Genomic DNA, 14713 nt, shown 5'->3' with positions numbered 1-14713 from the left:
TTCATCTCTGATGAGCTGGAGCCTATCTGGTCTTTTCCATGACGGTCCCATTTATCTTTTATCTACTCTCTGTAGATTCCACTCCATTGAATGCTTTACATTTGATCAAAGCTTCACATACAGATGCTCTGGGAAATAGCTTCACTGTTTCTTACTGAGCTCAGTACACCTCCCCAAACACACCCATGGTTGCATGTGCCCTGAACAGGCAGGGCACTGTCAAAACCCCACAGTGGACTGGTACTGCTGGCTTGGAAGTCTGGTCCTGCTTCAGTCACTACCTTCTTGTCAACTGTCTCATAATTCCAAACATCCCTGCCACACGCCCATAATTTAACAAATTACTAAGGTTTATGCCAAATATGGCCATCAATCTGCAGAGTATATTTAGTGTTTTGAGTGTTTGTGAGTCTATATTGGATTTTTTTTTAATTCCAGGAAACCTGGTTTTTGCCTAGCCAGATTGCTTACCCATGAGCAGCAGCTGATTTTGCTACCTTTGCTCTTCTATAACCTCTGGGGCTTCTGTTTGTGAACCCTTCGCAAAGCAGCATCCTCTCCCACAGAGGTAGACCTGCCTGAATGCTCCCAGGCAGGGCAAGTTCCAGTACAGCTGGCAGGTCTCCACCTCCAGCCGCTCCTGCTTTTCCACTAAAGCACTGGGCTGCCGGTGCTCAGGGCAAATGCATCTTTACACAGTCACTGCCACCGCCGCCAGATTCTAGAACAGGAGACTGCACACAGGTGGACTTCCCAGTATCCATCATAGTGATAATGTGCACATTTATTACTTGAATGGGAATCCTAAGCACTGAATATAATTTAAAAAGTCAAAAGAGTGATGCTCCAGGAATCTGGTGGGTGGGCTGGTTTTTTGAGTTTCATGGTTGTTGGATTTGGGGTGTCGTTTGCTTTTTGGTTTATTGTGGTACATAAGATTGAATTAAAATCTTTGAGCTTGCCCTCGACCACTTGAGCCATGCCTCCAAACCCTCCCCCTTTCTTTTGTATTGGTTATTTGCTTTTAACCTGGACTGGTATGGGATGCAAATCTTCTACTTGTGCTACCTGTGCTGCTGGGGATGACAGGTGCACATCATTGTACCCAACCATTGTGCTTCACCTGAGCTGGGATAATGGTATGTGGCACCACACCCTGCCATTGATTAAAAATAGAGTCTAGGGAACTTCTTTTTTGCCTGGGCTGGCCTCAAACCCTGATTCCCCATCTCCAACCCTGCAAGTAGCTAGGATTATAGGCTTGAACTACCACACCCAGCCCAGGGTGGTGGTTTCAGGGAGCAAAATATATAACCTTATTTTACTTCCAAGCAGCTATGTACCATTTGTTGAGGTCACTCCCAGCAGCCTCGGCGGCTAGCTCACATTTTAGAGCTTTACTGTGTGTCTATAATGATTTAATCACATGCACTCTTAATAAAAGAAAGGGGATGGAGGGCTGGAATCTATAGGAGACCAAAGAAATGCCTTTGAGAAATATTTTTAACTTTTTAAACGTGACAGTACAGATGTCAAGCATCCTCTCAATTTCATAATTGCCCACTGTTACAGTCTTTTTCAGCAGGGCTCTTCCTGCACTGGTGGGTTGGAGGGTGTGATGGGAGCGGGCTGAGGGAAGCAGCTGGAGTCAGGAGGGCGGCACTCCTGGAGTTGCTATCGGCCCCCAGAGCAAAGAAAAACCAGAGGGGAAGGTGTTGGAGCAACCTTGTGCCACTGGGTTAACACGTACAGTTGCTGAATAATGGCGGGCATTGTAAATCTCTGCAATGAGAGCCTCACAGTGGCCCAGAAGCCTGCTGCTACCAGTGGGTGGTGGCGTTATGGGCATTAGCTTTGAGAAGCTTATATAGGAGAGGGGGCTAGTATAAAGGACACAAATCAGGGGAAAACTGACAAGATTAAAAAAAAATCCAAGGCCTCGTATTTACTGTTCATCCCCCACGCTCTCGGTGTGCTATATTGTCTGCGTTGAGTCATGCTGAGAAAGAGCCCAGCACAATAATAGCTCCGAGCAGCCTTGCAGCCCTGAAGCCATCCTCTGCCAATGTTGCTGACTGTGCTAGTGGAGAATGGGATTCCGATAGAGTTGTCTTTTTTATTCTTTCCCTGCGAGACCACCAATAATTATGGAAGGCACACTGCAAAGATGGGGTAAGAGTTCTCTGTTGGGGTATCTCCTGAGAAGTGATCTGACAGATGTTAGCTATCCAGCCCCAAGTGTGCCAACCTGGCAGATTCATGGTGTCGGGGAAATCCAGGGACTCATCTGAACCAGCAGTTCAAGAGTTCAGTTATAATAAAGCTGAGCTTTATCCATCATATTACAGGTAGAAACAATTATTCTTACTTTCCCCTCTTCTTCAGCCAAATCTGGTAACAGTATCTTTATCCCCAGAGAAAGGCTATAACCCATTGAGAACCTTGGGGAAAAAACAAGACCCACCTCCAGGAACTGACACTTGAAAGATTCATCCAGAGCCTCATGTATTTCATTCCCATAGCCTCATGGTTCTTAACACCTGACTCATTTGAATCACCAGGGAATTTTTAAAACATTTCCACACCTACCAACTCCTACTCCTTCCCCACATACCCACTGGCCAACATTCTAGAAAGATGGAGGGTAGACTGGTCTAGATGGAAACTCAACAGGTGATTCTCTTGTGCAGCCAGTGTGAGAGCTGCTAGATTCCTCCCTTCTTCTGGCCTGTCTGCTACTTTAGTAGGGGCCTAAAGTCTACTGACTTTTTCTTCAAGGGCCAGAGAGAGAACACCTTAGTCTTGGCATGCTGTACAACTTCTGTTTCAATTATTCATTTGTAGTTGTAGAGAAAACAGCCAGGCATAATCCTTAGGTGAATAAGCGTACATATGTTCCAATAAAACTACTTGTAGATACTTGAATTTGAGCTTGGATCTCATATAATTTTAACACGTCATTAATGTTTTTTTAATTTTTAAGAACTATACATTTTAGAATTATTTTTAATTCACCGATCACATATAAAATGTCTGTGAGAGAAATTAGCTGGGGTGGGGGAGTTGTAGTGTGTATAACTTGGTTTAGAACATGGTTCTGGGAATGGGGTAGTAAAGGAACCACTCCTAACATCTTCAAGGTCTGGATAAGAAGAAAAGTCAAGACATAGCTACATATTTAAAATATTTAAAACAAATCCAGCTAACAAAATGGTAAGTACATTCTGTTCTCTTACTTTGACATACAGGCCTTCCCAATGGCCAAGAAGACCAGATTTGCACAGAAGTCTTGTACTCCAGGTTTTTTCACCAAAGTTTGGCAATATGGGAAACATGCTTCCCAATCTCAGCTCCATTCACAAGGTAAGGAGCTGTGTGTGTGTGTGTGTGTGTGTGTGTGTGTAAATCCTACTCTTCACACTCTGTCCATACCTTTGGCAAAGGCCCCTCATTGGCCTGCCCATAGATAGGGGGCATGGGTAGGAAGACCATGCTTTAAAACAATGGGCTTTGGGGCTAAAACATCAGACTCTATCTAAAAACTAAAGCGAAAAGGGCTGAAAGTATGACTCGAGGAGGAGAACACCTGCCTAGCAAGTGCAGGGACACTTTAGGTAGTGCCCCATGAGATACCATCCTTCCCTCAGTCCCACTGGAAGAGTTGCATTGGTGTTGATGTTATTTTCATGCAATAGAGACGTAGGCAACAGTCACAGAAGTGATACAGAAGACCACCTGATAGTTTGCACTGGTTCCAAGATAAAGGGTAAGAATGGCAGCAGGGAGACTGTCTTGAGAAAGACACAAGAGAATTTCCTAGGGCACATAGAAGAGCAAATGCCAACATAAAGTGCCATGATGTCATGATGGCGGCTCAAGCCTGTAATCCTAGCTACTTGGGAGGTGGAAATCAGGTGGTGATGATTTAAAATTCACCTGGGCATAAAAGTTGCCAAGACTCCATGCTCATCAAAGGCTGGGAACAGTGGCACTCTTCTGTTGCCCCAGCTACAGGGAAAGCATAACGACTAGATGCAGTCGTACATACCTTTCATCCCCAGGAATACGCAGAAGCACAGTGGGAGGAATACAACACAGGCCAGCCTAGGCATAAAGTGAGACCTTATCTCAAAAATAACAATACAATATCTGAGTCAAGCAGAAAAGGTCAGATAAGGTGATGTTAGGGAAATGAACCCTAAGATATGTATTCAAATGTTGATTTTTCTTTCATGCGATTGTTTCTAACGCATTTATAAGATTATTTCTTTGTTGCTTTGTATGTCCCTCCCCCACAGTATAACCCCTGCGTTCACTGTATTTCATGTTGGTATAATTTGTGGAGGGAAAGGGGAAAAACAAATCGTTTAAATAGGGATACAGGTGGACACATTGCAACAATGAGATGTACAAATTGTTATGTCGAACAAACTTTACAACTTTGGTGCGGGGTGGGGGGGAGAATCCGGGGAGGATTGGGTGGGGGGCAGAGGGGGGAGGATGGGAAGGGATGGGAAGGGGAAACAAAGGAGGAGGCTATAATGCTTGATAAGAAATGTACTCATTATCTTGCCCATGTAATTGTAACCCATCTGTACAGTATTTTCACAATAAAAAATAAAATAACAATATAAAAGGAAACTGGAGGCTTAAATGACAGAGCTTCTATCTTAGATCCTAAATTCAATCCATAGTACCACCTTATTGCTCCCCCTCAACACACACACACAGAGAGAGAGAGAGAGAGAGAGAGTAAAATGAGACAAGATGCACCTCTCATGCCAATTCACCCCAACTTCCAGGATCCAGTAGTTAAAATATCATGGATTTTGCCAGTACCAGAATTTGAACTGAAGGCATTGCACTTACTTGGCTTGCTTATCAGCCTGCTTGCTCAGTTAGTATGCTACCACTTGAGCTACACCTACAACCCAGCCTTCTGTTCATTATTCTGGAGATGGTGTCTCATGGACTTTTCTGCCCAGGCTGGCTTCAATATGAAATCTCCAGATCTCAGCCTTCTGAGTAGCTAGGATTACAAATAGGAGCCACCAGCACCTGGCTCAAATTTTCTCTACTAAAGCTAAGTACGATTCAAGGTATCTCTCAGCTTTTCAAATAACAGATCTACCAAGGGCATTCTGAACACTCCTTTCTCCATTTGACTTCTCTAGGCAGTACCTTTCTGATGCCCCACGGAATGTAGGACTCCCTCAGGGGGAGCTGCTTTTACTCACTTCATTTCTATAGTTTGTCTCTGGCATAATTCGTGATCCCCAGATATTTGTGCTACATAGAAACTTACATTAGGTATGTAAGTTGGCACGGATCTTTTCTTTTTTCTTCACAAAGCAGAGCAACAGATAAAATTCCTGAGTCTTTCTCGTGCTCTGTGAAATGGTGGGATTGTTACTGAACCTTTGGACCTCTTCTGTGCATGCTGGAATTAGGACATGTGGCTTTGATGGGCTTGCCTTACTGACAACCAGCCATACCTGCTGGAGAGAGATTGAATTGTCCTCAGTCTCTGTGTCCATTATCTTCCAACTGTACTGGAGAATTCACAGCAGGCAAAGAAAGCTGACTTTTTTGCTGCTGCTTATTATTAATATGCAGGTGATGTGGTATATTTCCAAATGTCACCAAAATAGAAAATCAACACAGACCTTAAATGTTATTTAAGGATCTCCTATGTCATCTAATGCATATATTTATCATGATATTTTTGATCATCTCATCTTACAGGCTAGAAAGGAGACAGACCCTGACAGTGCAGGGTCTGCATTTGGATGACAATTTGACCCCATTTTCAGCAGCATGGTGGGAGGGAGGACGTGCTGAAGCCTGATACATGCCCCAACTTCTCAATCCACAAGTGGGCCTGAATGATGAAGTAATATTTGCAAAGTCACACATCAGTAAGTGATGAAGTTACAGCCTCAGACTGGCCATTTGCAGGGGGAAGGGAGCTAAACTGAACCCTAGAAGTGTAATGCAAATGCTGCCACTGTAGCCACAAAGTAAGTGAGCTAATGTCTTCTCTGTTTATGATGACTTCAGCATCATGTTTAAACTCTGTGACACAGACCATGAATGAGCATCTTTGTGCTTGTGGCTGTAACTCAGGAAATTATCTTCTTTTACTAGGGTCACTTCAAGCCTCCAGGCCTTATTAGAACTCTCCCATATTTTTTTGGTCCACAGTGACCATGGAATTCTGTCAAATTTAACTGACAACAAGAAAAAATAATGTAGAACATGAGCAGGAGCTTCTGCAAACCACAGCAATGATGATAAGCCATATATTGGAAGACTCTTCATCACACTAAAAGCAAGACTCCAAGCCTCCCTTCTCTACTTCCTCTAGCTAAGCTGTCTTTCTGGGTCCAAGAGAGCACTGGATACAGGATTAACCCACAGTCTTGGCTGGTGTCAAGATAGCTCTGCCCTAGTTAAGGTAATCAGCAGCTCTTCTGAACCCTGTGTTATCAAGTGCCCCAGAGTTAGTCCTCCTCTGGATTGTATCTTCCTACAGTCTGAAGGGGAAAGGCATGCACCTTCCCAAACCAGGAGTAGGGTCTATTCGGGTCTGTTCTGTGTTTTTCTGAAGGTCGACTATGTGTATCCCCCTTGTGGGAACTGAAGCCTTAGAAGGAAATGCAGGGCAGCAGTTTCCCTAAGCTGATCTTGGAGCCTGGTACAGGAACTGACTAAGGCATCCTTCAGGATCTCTACAGCCAAAGAGGATCTACAAATAGGAAGAGAAGGAGCCTCTGTGGTGTGGTGGGACACAAATGTGCCAGAATGCATGTTAGGACAGTGCTAGAGTGAAATCCTGAAGAGAGCAAGATAGAATGTCCCAAAGAGATGAACAAATCAAGAGAAGTTACTAGAGTATAGCCTAAAGCCTTGGTGTCAAATGAAAACATGACATGGAGCCAAGTGGAGGTAGAAAACCAAGAATGAGGAAGGAAACAGTGAGGAAAAATGGCCCACCTAACATTTGCAATGACCTCTGGTACCTACTCCACTGTGTTGGCACAAGATACCAACTTGCTAGTGAGGTCCATGGTTTCCTCTCCAGACAGAAGCATGTAAATGGAGTTCCCTTGTTCCTATGATCTATTACTATATGACAAACCATGAACAACATTTACTTTCTTAAACTAGCTTGTTTTTATTATCTCAAAGTTTCTATTGGCCAGAAGTTAAGAAGCAGTTTAGCCAAGTAGCTATAACTTGCAATGTTTCATGAGGTGAGGCTGCAAGCAGATGCAGATGGGCTGGGTCATCTTTGAAGTTCTGTCATTCCACATCTGGTATTAGATTTGGGATGATGAAATGAACTGGAGTTGAAGCAGCTGGAGCAGAGCAGCTCTCCATGAGATTTTGTTAGCCTGATGGTTTCAGGCTGGCTGAATATCTTATATGATGGCTCAAGGCTCCAAAATCCATGCACCAACAAGATAGCAAGGTGACGGTTGTGTAACCTTCTATAACTTAGCATTCTGTTGTGGAAAGCAAGCCAGCCCTTCTCTAAGAGGAAGTGAATTCAATTCCACCCTCTAATGGAAGCAATGCCAAAGAAATGTGATTATATTCTAAAGATGTAGCATTCTGTTCACTGGGATAAGTTATGATATTGATCCCACATGCAAAATACCCTCATCCTCACATCCCAAAGACATCATCTAAAATGGGATCCATCTCTGTCCAGTGTCTTATTATCCAAATCTAAGGTTCAGGTGATTCAGATGTGTCTCTTAGATGCAGGTGCATATATTTTCCGCATGCCTTCCCCGCCCCTCCCTACCCCCATCCAATAGGCAGCTGAAGAACAGGCATAAAATTACCCATATAGGTAAGATACACTCAGTAGTCAGTGGTGGGAGTAATACTGAAAAGCAGCCTGTTTATTGATTAATGCTCAGAAGAATCCCTAAGAATGATTCTCCTTGGCTCTTAGCTCTATTCTTTGGGCTCTAGGGTTTTCCCTCTGGATTATCCTTCCTGTTGTATCTAAGTGCCCCATCTTTATGAGTGAATGTTTTTCTCCACCTGCTCCTTTCCTATTGAATTTCAAGTGTCCCAAAGCCGCTTTTCCTTTTCTACAAAGCATTCCTTTAAGGTCTTTAGACTATTCTGTCTGAAGGAAACTACAGGGCACATGGGGACTTTAAAAAGAGGGTCTAGGGCCATTGTTTCCTCATGTTTAAGTGGAAATTGCACACTTTGGTTTTAGCTTCATTTGCCTCCTGGAGAGGTGACTAAGAAGTAGTTGACTTTTGAATTCCCAAAGTCTTGGCTCAATCCTTTTCTTTTGTTCATATTCTCTCTAATTTCACTAAGATAGCTACAAGAACCAGCAGCACCTCCAGATTCTGCTGGAAATCTCCTTATTAGATCAAGAGTTCGTTGGGCACCCTTTTTTTAAATTTTGCATGCTCTCAGATGTGGCACATTGATAGACTTTCCACTACTTTTCAATCAGGGTTTCCTCTTTCCTCGGCCTTATGATACATGTGTCCATGGCTCTGTTAGTCCCTCACAAACATCTTCAAAATCTTTTCAATCTACCCCCCATTCAGACCTCAAACAATGTACCTATGGTTTTCTAAGTTTTGTTAAGTCATACCTCACATCTAGGTAACAAAAGAAAGTCCGGTTATCTATTGTGAAACCTCAGTTCACGAAAGTGGTTGCCTAAAAACGCAACATTTATCTTCCTTTTAACTTTCTCAGGGTTCCTGAGGATCCATCACTGAACCAGCTTGTCTTGAGATTCTGTCTCAGGAGCTATTGCCATCAGATGTTGTGGAATGGGGCCAACTAAAAAGCTGTTTAATTCTTCCATCTGGCACATGGGCTGGGACTATTTGAACAGCTGGGGCTAAAACTACAGCTTCACTTTAAGCATCTTGTCTATGTGGCCTTGCAATCTGTGGTTTTTTTAGTATGTGGTTTTCATGCTCCAAAGGAAAAGCAAGAGAAGAAGAGGGAGAGAGGGAAGGAGAGACAGAGACAGAGACAGAGAGAGGAGTCAGGCTTAACTTCTAGGGTCTTTTATAATTAGCCTTGAAAGACACACCGATTCACTTCTATTCCTTCCCTGAATTAGAATTGAGTCACTAGGACTAACCCAATACTTAATGGGAAGGAAACTAGACTCCACCTCCAAAGTATTCTTAAGAATTTTCAGATGTGTTTAAAAAAAAAAAAACAAAACACCCCACCTTCCCTTTGCAGCTGAACAACATAGGAAGTGTTTGCTTGCTCAGGATGAGTGAAATAGACTGGAGGAAAAAATCCCCAATGGCAATTTTTTTCAAACTTTTGAGAGTTAGGTCTCCTGCTTTTACAATTATCTGCAGCTGAATGTTAGCCCCCATAGCCCCTTGGGAAACTTTTGCCTATCCTAACACTTTGGAATTCTGAGGCGCTAACTGCCTGGAGTCCCATCTGACTCACAGAAAACTATGTGTTATACAGGGGAGTCTTGTTCTCTGTCCCTCATTAACTTCCTGTTTGCCAAAGCCTGGCAGTCACTGTCCCAGAGGAAAGAAATCCTCATCAAGTAGCCAGCAAACAGCACTCACTCCTCTCTAGTCTCTGAGACTTGCTAATGCTTGCTTTTGACCTAGGCTAGGTAAGTAACTTTTAAAAAATCCTAATTCTGTTCTATACTAAACCCAGTGTGCCAAAGAATGGGATAAGCAACTACTTCGCCTTAAATATTTTACAGGGAGTGAAAAATAACATGTTTGGGACAATTAAGTTTCTAACTTCATGTCATCCAAGCCAGTAATGATTCAGATACTGTTGAATATAAGTTCTGTGGTTTTAGCTAAGATAGTTAACATTTTCCCAATGTTAAAAAAAACAAAACTTCTAGGTGCGCTGAGATTTTTATTTGCAGACTGACAAATGAGCGTGTGTATATGGGAGTGGGAGAAGTACAAAGGGAGGTGATATTCAACCCTCCAAGATGACTGGTGTCTCCTCTTCTATATTTAGACTGTCTCACAGTTCATGAAAATTCATTGCTTGTATTTCTCCCCCTTAAACCATTCTCTCTCACTGCTCCCCTTTCTTCAGGCTCTACTTATTTATGTTTAAAAATAACTAAATCACATGTGATTCATTCCTAAAGCTTAAGACTTATATTTCACAACTTGCTCAAACACAAATCCCATTGTTCAAATCCTTAGGGAGACTGAGTTCCTCAAGAGGAGAAAAATTAGAGATTTTGTATACATTTGTGATTCCGTGAATAATTTATGCTATTAAAATAAATGGTGTAGAAAAAAAACTGTAAAAAGATCTTTGAGTAATCCAAAGATACTATATTCTGTGACCAGAAAGGAAATGACCGAAATACACAAAGCTTTAGAGAGAGCTGTGAGGAGAATGCATATTCCAAGTATTTTGGTTGACCCTGAATGGTGAGAATCTGTCTATTGTTCCAGAGAATTCCTTTCAAGACATCATGTTAGCTTTCTCTTCCCCACTGTTGATAAGTATTGTTTAGAGCCTATGAAGCTCATATCTCTAGATGAGTGATAGACCCAGAAGGAAGGAAGGAAGTGGCACAATAGGCTTCATATTGGATCAGGTCAACTTGCAGTACTCTTAATTTCAGTCACATCTTTCTTTCTTTCCTGGGTATCCAGAATACTACTGCCAAAACCCTACAGCTAAGTGTGCCATAAACATTTAAATCTGCCAGAGACAGATGGCAGCATAAACTCCCTTTGTTGCTGTCTTCCAGGGTTGCCAGCCCTGTTGTTGTATGTGGTGAGGACATTAGACATAGTTATTTCCCACAGGGTGTTCTTTAAATTCACCTGAAGGAAGTAAAGGCACTCCATTGTTTGGGTGGATTTTTGTTGGCTAAGATCCTGGAATTACAACGGCCAGAGAAAACTAAGACTTAAAGGAAAATCCCCAATTAACAACCTTATCACTTCCTTTCTGTTCAGCTCCCCCATAAGAAGTGGCTACTGGCCACCTCTACAGAACATAATTGATCACTATATACAGTAGGCAGGCTAACCGATTGCCTTAACTGTACTAAGGGAAAGACAAGTAACCAACTCTTGATCTCGAAATCTCAAAGAACATATCAATATTATACCCATGCTTCTAACCAGAATGGTATATTTTTGCTGATTTGTCTTAATTTCTTTTTTTTAATTATCTTTAGGTAGTTGTACAAAGGAGTTGCCATTTAACAAAGCAGTTTATAAATACAATATATCTTGATCAATGAAACCTCTTTCAATCTCAACCACTTTAATATTTCACTTTCCTGTTTCCCAAGGTTTGGGCTAAGCGGATCTGTCTTTACTAAAGAGATTCTTACATTTGTGGGGTTGATTTAAGGAATCCAATTCTGCCTATGTATCTCCAGTAATTATTAATGGTTTATATGGCCAAGTTGTCAGGAAAAGCTATGTGTGATGTTGTACTCAGAGGTGGATCCATGATAGTAATCTCTGTTTACAGTTGTTTGGAATGGCAATGGGGAATAAAACTGGTTGATGTCTGTCTCATTAGAGAGAACAGAGGAACCACAACATAGTCAACTTAAGAATCATATTGCATGCATTAAAGACCATAATGTACCATAATGGAAGGACAGTGAGACAGAGGAAACAGAGAGTTTTAACTCAACTTAGAAGAGGAGAAGGAGCCAGGTACCGGTGGCTCATGCCTGTAATCCTAGCTACTTAGGAGGCTGAGATCTGAGGATCACGGTTCAAAGCCAGCCCAGGCAGGAAAGTCTGTAAGACTCTTATCTCCAATAAATCACTAGAAAACAGGAAGTGGTGCTGTGGCTCAAGCGGTAGAGCGCTCGCCTTGAGCTGAAGAGCACAGGGACAACACCCAAGCCCAGAATTCAAGCCTCACAATTGACAAAAAAAAAAAAAAAGAAGAAGAAGAAGAAGAGGAGATGGAACTCCATAATCGTATTAAAATATCTTCCCCAAGAAAAAAATATAAAACTTAAAACAGAGAAAACCCAACTGAATTAAATATTCAGAGAGAAGTTACCCCACACTGGGCATTGAACTTAGGGTCTCCAGCATACCAGTTAAGCATATCCTATACCTGAGCTACATACCCAGCCCCCAAAGAGAGGTTTTAAAGAGTGGACTCTAGCATACAGAATCCTTTGTGTAGAATCATAATTGAAGCTTTCCAGTGATTACATAAATTAAGTCAAATGTCTGTGTCTTACAGAATACCCACAGTATTCCGATAACACTTGGGAGTTAGTCAGGTCTAAACTTGATTAGATATGAATATCTTTCCAAGCTTTCAAGATTGCCATCCCAACAACTTCAAGTAATTCTGCCTTCTGTGTACTCATCCCTTAACAAATCATACTTTATTATGATACCAAAGGACTCAACTCAATAGCAGCCCAATTCTGTTAGGCACATACACTGCATGCACACACATGTGTGTTTGTGTCTCTTCTGCATTCAGGATCTGATGCATACTAAGCACCCCAGCCCTACCCAATAGTGTCCACTTTCTCTCATTTTGCTCTCCAACCTGGAATTCTATAACCCTACCAAGCTTGAACCACTGTCCCTTTCTTGGTCTTTTCTACATGAGTATCTCTCCTGTATACCCTCAGGGTTCTCCACTTGACCATAATAAATACATGAAATTTATTAAAATGGCCCCTTCTCTGTGATTCTAGGTTCTGCTTGCTCCTTCCATAGACATAGAGTCTGGCTCACACTGGCCCCATAATATATGTATTAAGGAGTGAAGATGTGACTACTAATGATTCTTTTTTATCCTTCTTCCAGAAATGCTAGTCAGTCTCTGGCCATCCTGCAAGGCTGCTGCAGGAAGCTGCCCCATATGGTGACACCTGCTTAGCTTCTTTAGCACCCTAAATGTAACTTTCCATTTATTTTGTGTATGAACTTACATGAGTACTCTTGTTACTTAACTACTTATCCATTTTCAATTTCTATAATTAAGAAAAGCTTAGGAAAGAGGCGAGCACATCAAGTATATGTCAGACAGTCTTAGGTTGAATCCTGGCTTTCCCAAGCTCCGTGGCTTCTCATGCCTCACTTCTGTCATGTAAAATGGAAATGATACTGGCAACTTCATGGTGGGTTAGTGTGAGGACTCAGTAAAGCAATGGATGACGATGAGGCCTGAAAATGGGAGACGTGTTATGTGCCAAAGATGTCTGCTTTCCAACTTTTATACTAAGTTGGTTTCAAGCTTCTTATAGATGAAATTTCCCAGGTAAACTGAGAGAGGGTCTTGACTATACTCCTCCCTCCTACATATAGATCATTCAGTGACTGATACATATGTATTCAGTAAATTTGTGCCGAGTGAATCAATGAACAAATCAATGGATTATAGCTGAAGTTCCAAAGATACATGTGGCAGTTTATTGTTATTACTGCCAAACTCACCAAGTTCTCAATGAAAAATCTGAAGCTGTCCAGTCTTTTGTTATAGAAGTATGTGAGCCAGAATCAATTTTTCATGTAACTGATAAAAAAAATGACTCTTCTTATCAGCTGCACCGTGTGTGTGTGCACGCATGCATGCACACGTGTGTGCACACATGATCGCATGACAGTCCTGGGGCTTGAACTCAGAGCCTGGGCACTGTTCTAAAGCTTGCTTGCTCAACACTAGTGTTCTATCACTTCAACCACAACTCTAGTTCCAGATTTTTTTGATAGTTAATTGGGATAAAAGTCTCACGGACTTTTCTTGAACTACAATCCTCAGGTCTCATCCTCATAAATAGCTAAGATTAGAGATGTGAGCCACCAGCTACATTATGGGAAAATCAAAAGATTGATTAGTCTTTTTTTTTGCTCGTCTTGCACAAAGTTTTGGTACAAACACATAAAAAATAAATTTGAGGAGGGAAGTAATGGGACTTGAACTCAGGGAGCAGCCCCTGAGCTCTTTTGCTCAAGTCTAGTGCTCTACCACTTTGAGCCACAGCACCACTTCTGATTTTCTGGTGTTTACTTGGAGAGAAGAGTCTCAAAGACTTTTCTGCCAGGGCTGGCTTAAGCCTCCTGAGTAGCTAGGATTATAGTCATGAGCCATGGCACCCAGCTAAAAAACAGATTTTTAAACATTACTGTTTACATAAAGTATAAACATTAAATAAATAAAAAGAGAGTGTGAAGTTATATTGCCCAATTCATTGTTCATTCATTTATTCATTCATAATTACATATATTTTATTCATTCCAGAAATGGTTTCTGCAAGGTACTGGGTACAGAGTAAAGGTTTGGGGAAGAAACAACCACCTTGCTGTTGCATCTTTTAATGGTCTGCTACTTCTGAATCTTCCCTTTTTCTCTAAGTGTCTTTGTGGAATATTTAATCACGTAAAAAAATTATCAAGTTACCTCTGTACTAGGACCTTTGGTGACTCTCAGAACTCAGTGATGAGCAAAAGTTTGCTCAGTCTCTGTCCCATGAGACTGGAACCTAATGATGAAAGTGGAGAGCATAAAATCATCTCAGAAATATGTAATTAAGCTACACTTAATGTGACATGGAAAATACAATAAGAAGATATAGCAGAATGCAATGAGAAGATATAGCAGGGTGCCTGACATGGAGAACTGGGAAAACCTTCCTTAAGAAGTGACTGTTGAGCTGGGCATTGGTAGTTCACACCTGTAATCCTAGCTACTCAGG

The sequence above is a fragment of the Dipodomys ordii genome, unplaced genomic scaffold, assembly GCF_000151885.1.
Source record: "Dipodomys ordii isolate 6190 unplaced genomic scaffold, Dord_2.0 Scaffold90, whole genome shotgun sequence".
Classification (NCBI taxonomy): Eukaryota; Metazoa; Chordata; class Mammalia; order Rodentia; family Heteromyidae; genus Dipodomys; species Dipodomys ordii.
Note: the sequence above shows the minus strand (reverse complement) of the source record.